Here is a 10,393-nt window from a genome sequence, read left to right as displayed (position 1 = left end):
AAAGAAGAGAGAGAGGGTTAGAGTAACATAGGTAGATACTGTATCATGTTAAATGATATGCTACTTTGTGTCATGCATGGCAATAAATATGATTATCTATGATACTACTTTATGATACTATGCACTATGGAGGTAGTATCATACACTAGTATCATATGCATGATACTAGTACATATCATACTCCCCACTATGAGTAGCCTAAGGCTGGTTGTAATGGGGAGTATCATATACTAGTATCATGCATATGATATATACTAGTGTATGATACTACTTCCGTAATGCATTGTATCATAATTAAGTTAGTATCTTAGGTTGCCTTATTAATTGTCATGCATCACACAAAGTAGTATAACATTTAATATGACACGGTATCATGATATGATTCCACATCCTCTCTTTCCTCATTTAATTGTGTGCCACATCATCCAGAAAGTCTAGTTGGCATGTATGATACCGCTTATGATACTAACCAAGAGCCCGCTTCTCTTCTCTCTCCTCTTCTCTTTCCTCCAACTAAAGCACATATATTATTCTATTCCTTATAGCCTGCTTAGACTACCCACTAGGAGTAACATAGGTAGTAACATTACACGTATCTAGATAAAATAGATGATGTGTGCAAGCAATAAATGAAGAAAGAGAGGAAAGTGGTAACATAGCTAGTTACTAGTAGTATGAGTAACATCACACATCTCAAGGCAAGATGAGTCTATAGCCTAATAAATGAAGTGTTGCATGTTACTGCACATATGTTACTCCCCACTATATAGGTAGTAACATAGACTAGTAACATTCTATGTTACTACCCATTGTGGCTAGTCTTATGTCACTCTATTGTACTTTCTCTAATGCATATTATCATAGAGTAGCTAGTATCATATGTAGTACTTTATTTATATTGTCATGCTTGACACATAGTAGCATAGCATTTATTATGATACGGTTTCATGATATGATACTTAACCCTCTCTTTCTTCATTTACTTAATTCTATGACAGCTCATCAAAATTGCCTAGTTGGCATGCATGATACTAGCTATGATACCCCCTTACTATCAGCCTAGCAAAGAAGGTGTACAGATCATTTGTGCGTCGCTTTGTGAGTTTTCATCCGTTTGTTCGAGAAGCGGGGAGAAGTTTCAAACATTTCGGCCGCGAGGTGCAGCCACGGGCGTAGGCCTAGTTGATATTTCAATTACAGGAAATTCAGATGGAGTTCGGACATCATCAAAATCAATGTGTGTGCTCTCACGACCCCGTGGAAAAAAATTGGTAAAGTTTGGCACAAGTTTTGATGACCGCTCCTTCCAAACCGGAGCATCTCACATGAAGGATCATGGTTTTCCAAAAGGAGACGTGTCAATTCAAACTCCTGTGGCCGGTGACTTCATCGTTTGGCCTCATAAAAATTTCCATGGTACACAATCACCATTATACCACGGGTTTGATTTTCTGGCGCATTTCAGGTATCGTTAGCTATATTTAAGACAATTTTTGAGATTAACGTGCATTTTGTGAATAAAAATAAAATTACGACCGGAACTGCATGTGCTGTCGAAAGGGATGAGGATCGCTGTTTGATCTGGGAGCATCCAACGGTGCAGTCGTACGATCCGTGGGGTTTGGGTTCTGGCCAATCAGAAAGCACAACTCAGATTGTGGGCGGGGTGGCGGGGTTTGGTCGGCACACGACTTTCACCAATGAACCGTGTGCTATTCGCAAACCAGATTGCATATTTTTGTTCACACATACTGTAGTGAGATCAATTGAGTGTGCTACCTCTATGATATAATAATAATAATAATAATAATAATAATAATAATAATAATAACAAAAAACAGTTCATATTCATTGCCTGAGCTGACAGCATATCGAGGTCAACATATTAACGGTTCTTACATCAACAGAAAACCGGGCATAACTCACAAATTCAGTACACGCGACAGTTCTAAATTGAACAAACTAAGTTGCAGGGTAGGCATAAAGACTGGTCTTACGGCTTAATTCCCATGTACATGGGGGAACTGGGATCATTAAGTTGACCCCGGATGAACTTGGGGTTTTTGATGATTTTACGCTGCTCTGTTACACGGGTGCGTGATCCCTTGGCTGGCAACTCATCATATTCATCGTACTCGTCCTCATCGGCAACATCGTCGACACCGAGTACCCTTCTCTTCCCATGCATCGCTAAATGGCAGTTCTTATGCAAGGGGTCTTCGATAAAGAAAATCTGGGTAGCATCGCTGGCAAGAATGAATGGGTCCGCGTGATATGCCATCGTTGTCCTGTTAACACAGGTCATCCTATACTCATCAATCCTTACCTGACCAAGAGGAATCCATGCGCACCTGAATAATGCCACCTTAACTTTCACATAGTCAAGTTCCCAAATCTCTTTGATGGTTCCATAGTATACCCTTTTATCAGCTTCATTTACAGTCATGCATTCTATTCGAACAGAGCTGTTCTGATACAAGGTCTTTTGATCACGTTCCTCAGTGTAGAATGTGTATCCATTTATGTCATATGCTTGGTACGTCAACACCGTAGGTGATGGCTTTTGTGCCAACCACGTAGCAATGTCATCGATGGATCCTTGTGCCAAACGATTCTTCAGCCATTCGGCGTAGTTCTTAGTGTGCTCCTTCATCTCCACATCTGATGAAGGCACCATTGGTAAGAAGCTTTGGCGTATCTCCGCCAAGTGTTCTTCGGCATAAGCGATGAGAACTGGGCTGTTAAGCAGTACCGTCAAATGGGATTTCTCTGCCAATTCTCCGGGTGCAGCAATTTGCATGCCAACAAGGACCGAGTTACCTTTCAGCCTTCCCTCGTGGCGAGAGAGGGGCAAACCAATAGTTCATTGTTTCATGTATTCGGTGCAAAACTCAACCACCTCCTCCGCAATATAACCTTGTAGGATGCTTTCCTCTGGATGGTTTCGGTTCCGACAAAAGCGCTTCAGTATTCCCATGAACCGCTCGAAGGGATACATGTTGCGAAGAAACACAAGACCACAATACTTTATCTCATCGACAAGGTGCACAGTGAGATGGACCATGACATCAAAGAATGACGGTGGGAAAAACATCTCTAGGTTGGACAATATTCTTGCAATATCATCTTGCATATGATCCAACTCTTTAGGATTTACAACTTTCTACCATAGTTGGTTGAAGAAATCACAGAGGTCAATGAGTGTGTTTCTTATATCTTTGTCCATCACATTCCCGATGGCCACCGGGAGGATTTGTGTCAACATTACGTGGGAATCACGTGACTTCATGTGTCCCAACTTCATTTTACCTGAGCTCACATCCACGAGACTTCTGATGTTTGCGCAGTAGGAAGAGGGTGTCTTAACTGACAACAAATAGGTGAAGAGCTGTGTTGCATCTTTTGTACTGAAATTGTAACTCTGGCGAGCTTTGATGAATTTGTCATCATCTTCTGCTTCACTCTTGCGTTTTGATTGATTAGCAAGCATATCGAGCTGTGAACCGTCACCATCCTTTCTTTTACCTATAATCTTGAGCAGAGTACCAAGGATGCTTTCACATACGTTCTTCTCTACGTGCATGACATCGATGTAGTGACGTACACGTAGAATCTCCCAGTAAGGTAATTTCCAGAACACCGATTTCTTCTTAAACACTTGATCCTTGGGTGTTTGTTTCACCGTCAAAGGGTGGTTCTTGCCAAGCACAACATTAAATTTTTTAGCCATGTTGTGGACCACCTCCCCGTCATAGGGTCTTGGGCTCACACCTGCCTCTGTTGTACCACCAAATTCGGCTTTCATCTTTCGGTATGGGTGATTTTTCTGTAAGAACCTACGATGACGCACATACACTGTTTTGCGCAAGTTGGGAAGTCTTCTGCTAGCTGTCCTATCCATGCATGTGACACACCTTACATCTCCCTTTGTTTTCTGCCCCGATGTGTTGCCTAATGCCGGCATATCTTGAATGGTGTGCACCAGCATCGCATGTAGATCGAAAATCTCCTTTCTGTAAGCATCATAACATTTTACAGCAGGCGCATCTATCCACATTGTCAGCAGTTCTTCTACCAGTAGCTGAAAGTAAATGTCGATGTCATTTCCAGGTTGCTTCGAGCCTTGGATAATCATTGACATCATAATGTATTTTTTCTTCATACACAACCAAGGAGCTAGGTTATATATGCACAGAAGCATCGACCATGTGCTCTGATTGGTGCTCATATCGCCAAAAGGATTCATCCCGTCAGCACACTCCCCGAGCCTTATACTTCTAAGATCCTTGGCAAATTTTTCAAACTTTTTGTCGATTAATTCCCATTGAGCCCCATCTTTCGTGTGCCTCATAAACCTATCCGCAATTCGCTCATCATGATGCCACCGCAACCTCTTTGCCTCTCTAGGCTTTGCAAACAAAAGCGTCAACCTTGTAATTAAAGGCAAGTACCAAACAACCTTGAACGGGATTCCTGTCTTGATGTCATCGTCCAATTTGTACTTCTTCTTTGCTCTCGTGCGCTTGTATCATGCATGCTTGCATGTGGGACATGCACGCAAATCTTTGTACTCACCACGGTACAATATACAATCTTTCACACAAGCATGTATCTTCTGTACTTCAAGTTCCAATGGGCAAACAATTTTCTTCACTTCATTCATGCTTCTGGGGAGCACATTATCTTCCAGAAGAATTTCTTTGAAAAGACCTAACATCTTTGTGAAGCCCTTGTTTGATAGACCGTTTGCTGCTTTAAATCTGAGAAGCGCCAGGGTGGCACTCAACCTGGAATATTTCTTTTTGCAACCTAGATACAATTATTTCTTGGAGTCTGCATCAATGGTTGGCAGATCCTTGTACCCAACCATATCCTTTTTTGGGCCTTCGAAATCTACAATCATAGTACAAAATCTGGCATATCAAGATCGTCGTCATCTGCGTCGACATCTTGGTTTTCTAGTGGGCGTTTCGGCTTTCCGGTGTTCCATTGGTAGCTTGACGCCTCTGCCCCGATGTTAGATTCAACATCCATGTGACACTGATCGGGGTTTGGCATCTCACTGCCCTGGGTATCTTCATCCATGACCTCCTCTTCACCGTGTCTGGTCCAACGTGTATATCCATCCATGAATCCCCTAGAGACTAAGTGCATCTGGACATCTGCAACTTCATGTGACTCTGTATTGGCACAACCAGTACGTGGACACAGGATGTAATCCGCATCACCAATTATCCTCTTTGTACTTTCAGCCAAATTCATGAACTCTGTCACGCCACTGATAAAATCTGCGGTTTCCTGATTCTTCATCCATCGAGATCGTTCCATCTGCAGCACACGAATAGTAATTAAAAACAAAACAACAACATTAATACGCGGATTAACTGTTGCCCAAAGATGCGTGCATAAATCACAAGGTTTTATCTATAATACCTAAATAGTTGATCCCCACTATCTTATTTCTCTTGACATGCAGCCTATCCACCTCAGCAATCAACATGCAGCCATCCACCTCAGCTAATCTGCCACATCATCAAGTTTTTTATTTTATTTTTCTTTCCTTTCAGCCTTTCCACATTTTTTTCTATACACCGAAGGGTTTGTTGGGGACGTTTCTTTCTTTGAGAGGTCACCCGTCGCACACTTCCTCTTCCCCATGCCCGAGACATCTGTTTTCAACGCATCGCCTCCTCTGCTTCCCAGTCGCATCGCAACCTCCTACCTTCTCCATGACAACTTCTCCCCCACTTGGCCATCCACAAAGTCCATTAAATCACGGTAGCGGAAAGGATGCGGTTCTATATTTACAAGCGGACCCATCAATCGATCACATCAGCGCCAGGAAGATGAGAAGGCGAGGTCAAGGTTTGGGTCAAGGTTCAGACCAGCCGAAAGAAGAGGTTCAGGTCAAGGTTCAGATCGGCGGCGATGCAGAGCGACGGCTTGCCGGAGCAGCAACCTCCACAGTGGTGGTGTTCGAGCCGTTGGCATCGCTGCGCATAGCCGTGGCTTCCTCCTCCCACCAGCCGCTCGAGAGCGTCAGGTCACATCCCTCCGCCTGCTTTTGATGCGCGCTTACCTACAGTAGCTTCTTCTCTGAACACTAATACTTCCCCCATCCTTACTACCCATGCCACTCGATCCATCTCTTCCTCTCTTTTGATGCAGGGCTCCACGGCCCTCTATCCCATGCACTACCATCACCATCCAATTAGAGTGTGCTACAGCAAACAGTGGCAATAGCTGACGGAAGTGTTTGATTGGTTAGGAGGAGGAGAGCTGCTGCTTCAAATAGTTTTTCGAGACAACTGCATCATGGTCTACTACAATGAGAAGAGACACTAGCAGTCGAGACTAAATATCAGTATCTAGGTGCACCTATTGACCTGATTCGCTCTAGCAGGTTTCATCACTAATGTTACTGAATTTCTTTGTGATAGATGATGCTACCATCCACTAGAGGTAACACTTGCTGCGCCATTTTGTTGGTATGATTGCATTAATTTGGACAGACTCAGTTGCCCATTGCAAAAGAAGACTGCTGAACAAATTGTCTTACAAAAATGCACAAATCTCTTTTGATGGTATGAGGTCCATAATCTTCTTTGTTGTTCAATACATCTTCTATTTTGAATTACTTATGTGTTCTGAACATATTTCGCAATAATCAAAATATCTTAATGTTGTAGGTTAATTTTGTCTGGATTACGGGGGTAAAGAAAGCTTTTGTCTAGATTAGTTATCTTCCAATCATTCTCATATTTTAATGTTGTCAGTTACTTCTGCATATATGCGCACCCGAGAGTGTTGACAAGTATAGGTCTGAACAGTTCAAGGAAGACGATAAAAAATAGTTGAAGGAAGGCTAGCCTATTTTTCCATCCAATTCTCATTAGTTTTGCATGGACCTAAAAATATTACTAGGAAACAAGATACATATTGTTTGAAAGTTGCCAAAATTCCAGTGGATAAACATTAGGCTTATCACTCCTTATGTTTGCTAACCTCTATCTTCAATATTTTCCTTGTGAGTTTTATTTCTTATCTACGATGAACTTTGGTGGTCTGCTCTCAGCTCCTAATGTCCCTATCTATAGAAGTAAGAACATACTCTCTTTTAATTATCCTTGCAGATTGTTACTCTTTGATTCCTACGGAATTGCTTCATTGCTACACCTTTAATCTAATTATGTTTAGCATTGTGGAATCAGTAAGATTTACTTCACCATCCTCTCTTCATTGTCATATTTGTTCGGTTTATGTACATGTCGTTGTTTTGGAACAGGTTATCCTAACTTCCCAAACCATTACTACAGACTTGCAATATTAACTAGAATAGAAATATAGAATATCGAATGCATAATATTCTTATGGATTGTCATGTTCTTTATTGACCAAAAGTTCATCACCGTGCTTAGTTTAAAAGCTCTCTCCCTTGACTGGTCTTGCCTTATTAAGTCAAAATTGTATCACCTTTTTATTTAATCATGAAACTTATTTTTCACGATAATTGTGGTATAATATTGCCTTCACTAAATGTAGTAGAGGTTTGGTTTTATGTGTAGAAATTATGGTAAAAAGTGAATTGGTAATTTCTGTTCTCAATGTCATCAACGCTCACACACTATTATTTTCCACTTTCAAGTGAAAGTGCTCTGTTCCTGTTAATGGTGGTGATTGTTTGTTGTCTTCAGCGGATGAAGACAAGCAGTGAGCTACGATGTGGGCAACTAAGAAGAATCATTACCGCCTCTGAAGCAACTCTCCAGTACCTATTTGATTTGTGGTACATTTATTTGTTTCTCATGGGTGAGATGTTTTTGATGCATAAATGGTTGGCGGGGCCACGTTATTTTGTCAGTGGGAACTGAAACCACCAATATTATTATATATTTTAAAAGGAAATGTTCTGTATTTTTTCAGCCAGTTGTGCATTATTCAATCTCATCAAATATTTTCGATGCATAAATGGTTGGCTGGGCCACTTATTTTGTCAGTGGGAACTAAAACCACCAATGTTAATATACTTTTTGAAAGGAAATGTATTGTATTTTTCCAGCCAGTTTTGCATTGTTCAATCTCATGAAATGGTTTTATTTTAGCCAAGAAACGATATGGTTAACAAGTACTATATCCAAATTATTTATGTTTCATTTGTCTAGCATATCCCATTTTCTTACTACAATTACCGCAACAATGTGCGGGTTGTCATCTAGTTTTAATAATTACTGAGGGCGCTCCATGTTGTTATCCAGACGTGCAATGACAAAAATAAATGGCCAGTCAATTTACACGCAGAGTACTAGTACAACACTACACTTAGGAATTGAATACCTTAATTAAGCCACTCACGAAAAGAATACCTTAATTAATTAGCCGTGCGACGACCTCCACCCAGCAGACAGACAAGCGTGATGCGGCGGCACGCCGAGACAGCAGGGTCGAGAGCAAATCTTAGTGTGGCTGCCACCTGAAGTTCGACCTCCACTATCCCGCCATCGACCGCGATGGATTTGCTTGAATCACGCCGCCGCCGACCTCGATGGTTGAGCTCCTCCTATCTCCCACCGCAGACCGAGGATTGACCTCTTCTCCGGTAGCCGCTGCCTAGGCCGCCGCCGCCATCTCTATATGCAGAGCGACTGTTTTTTAATGGATATCCACAGAGCGGCTGTTTACACAGTATCTCACCGTAACTCAATTATATGGATAGGGTAGTACATCACATACGGTTATGTAACGGCAACTTTGTCTAACCTATGTTGTCTTCTCACACGGTTTGGTGCGGAAATCGTGTGTGACATTGTAATACCTAATACAAACGACATGTATAAACAGTGTGCCGTATACAACATATAGTGCCATAAGTAGTTCCCGACCGTTAGCTTATCTCCACAGTTTCCCCATTTCCCCCAAATCCCTACATAGCCTCCAAATTCCCTCGCATGGCACTGACATTGGGGGAATGCGGACGAGTGGTGCTGATGGTTTTCGTGCGGCTGCTCCTGCTCGTATCGCCGCCACGACGGCGGTCGCCGCCGAGCACTTGCCTAAGGTCATCAGAAGGCAAGTGTACTACGGATCCGAATCGTCCTGTCAGGTTCCAATCTATCCCGATCTTTTTTAGCATGTCCAAAGTATAACTCCTTGCTGAATCCGTCCTGAATGACCCCCCTCCCCCCAGGAAAGTGATCTGCCGCCGGATCCGGAGCTTGACTCCAGACTCCCACAACACGAGTTTGACTCCGAGTTTTGCGCCACCGAGAAGTACCAAAAGCTGAGTTGTGTGCATGGACACACTCCCGCTCGACGTGTATGCACGGAGGGATTCGACATTGGCAGGGATACTATTTAACATTGGCAGGGATATGAGGCTTGTGCCTTTGTTAACTGGCTGGATGAAGAATGGCATGGCAGGGCTCGGAGTGTTATCACCAAGCTCGCATAAGATAACGTAAAGTTGAAGAAGAAATTGGCTGATCTGGAATATACAATCAGTACGATGATGCAAGAAAGAATCCATCACAGGCAACGGATGAAAGCAAGAGACAAGAAGAAACTAGCATTTGTAGTTGTGGTTGTCGCATTAGCCATGTTCTATGTGTTGTTTGCAATGATGATTAGGGGTTTTGTTTGACAGTATTGCTAAAGCACATCTAGATGTGCTCCAAGTAATGAACATCTAGGTCCTATGCCATTGATGTTACACGAAGATCCGTGCAGATATTTTTCTTTGTCTTTTTTCTTTTCCTTTCTAGTTTGATTATTACTGGATTTATCAATAAGAAGAGCTCAATGTATTGCTTGCCAACTTTCCTACTCCGTTCGTACCGGTACCGGTGCATAATACCCAAACTCGTTCCTTGTTTTTTTCCTGAAAAAGGAAACCAGCCAAATAGCCAATAGGAGTCCTGCGCAACCCCGGGAATTTCGAGCGACTGGGTACAAATAATTGTGGTTGATTATAGCAGCGGTTAGATAATACGTCAACCCCCGCTTCAATTGGCAGTTTCTCTTCTCTGCATACCCCGCTTAAGTGTCCACCATCTTCATCGTCCCCGACAGGTCATGCTACACACTGGCACACACTCTGCAGCCATGTCGAGCGACAGCGAGGACGACAGTTCGGCCAGCAGTCTGGCGCCCAATGATAGGTCAACATCGGAATCATCCCGCTCGTCTTCCATGAGGCTGGCGTCGAGCCCAGACCTTGATTGTATCCGGTTCATGGAAGGGACACCGCCTCCGGAGTCGTCAGATGACAACCAGACGGACAAGGAGCCGTAGGAGGACAAAGAAGAGGACGACGATGATGAGGAGGAGGAATGGTCGAACGAGGAGGACGACGACGACGACAGCAACGACGATGAAGACGGCGGCGGGGATGAAAAGC

At 42.9% G+C, this 10,393-nt stretch overlaps 1 long non-coding RNA gene across 2 annotated transcripts; it reads left to right on the top strand.

Annotated features, from left to right (window-relative positions):
- The first annotated feature begins 5,565 nt into the window (after nt 1-5,565).
- Nucleotides 5,566-7,914, top strand: LOC120976699 (uncharacterized). 2 transcript variants are annotated; one of them, XR_005772920.3, is made up of 2 exons: nt 5,566-6,043; nt 6,269-7,914. It is a non-coding gene; the product is annotated as an uncharacterized lncRNA (long non-coding RNA). The 2 variants fall into 2 exon arrangements; XR_005772919.3 differs by having other exon boundaries at nt 6,169-7,914.
- The last annotated feature ends 2,479 nt before the right edge of the window (nt 7,915-10,393 follow it).

This window comes from Aegilops tauschii, chromosome 3, assembly GCF_002575655.3.
Source record: "Aegilops tauschii subsp. strangulata cultivar AL8/78 chromosome 3, Aet v6.0, whole genome shotgun sequence".
In the NCBI taxonomy this organism is placed as follows: Eukaryota; Viridiplantae; Streptophyta; class Magnoliopsida; order Poales; family Poaceae; genus Aegilops; species Aegilops tauschii.
The sequence above is the reverse complement of the archived record's forward strand: the minus strand, read 5'-3'. Positions and strand labels throughout refer to the sequence as shown.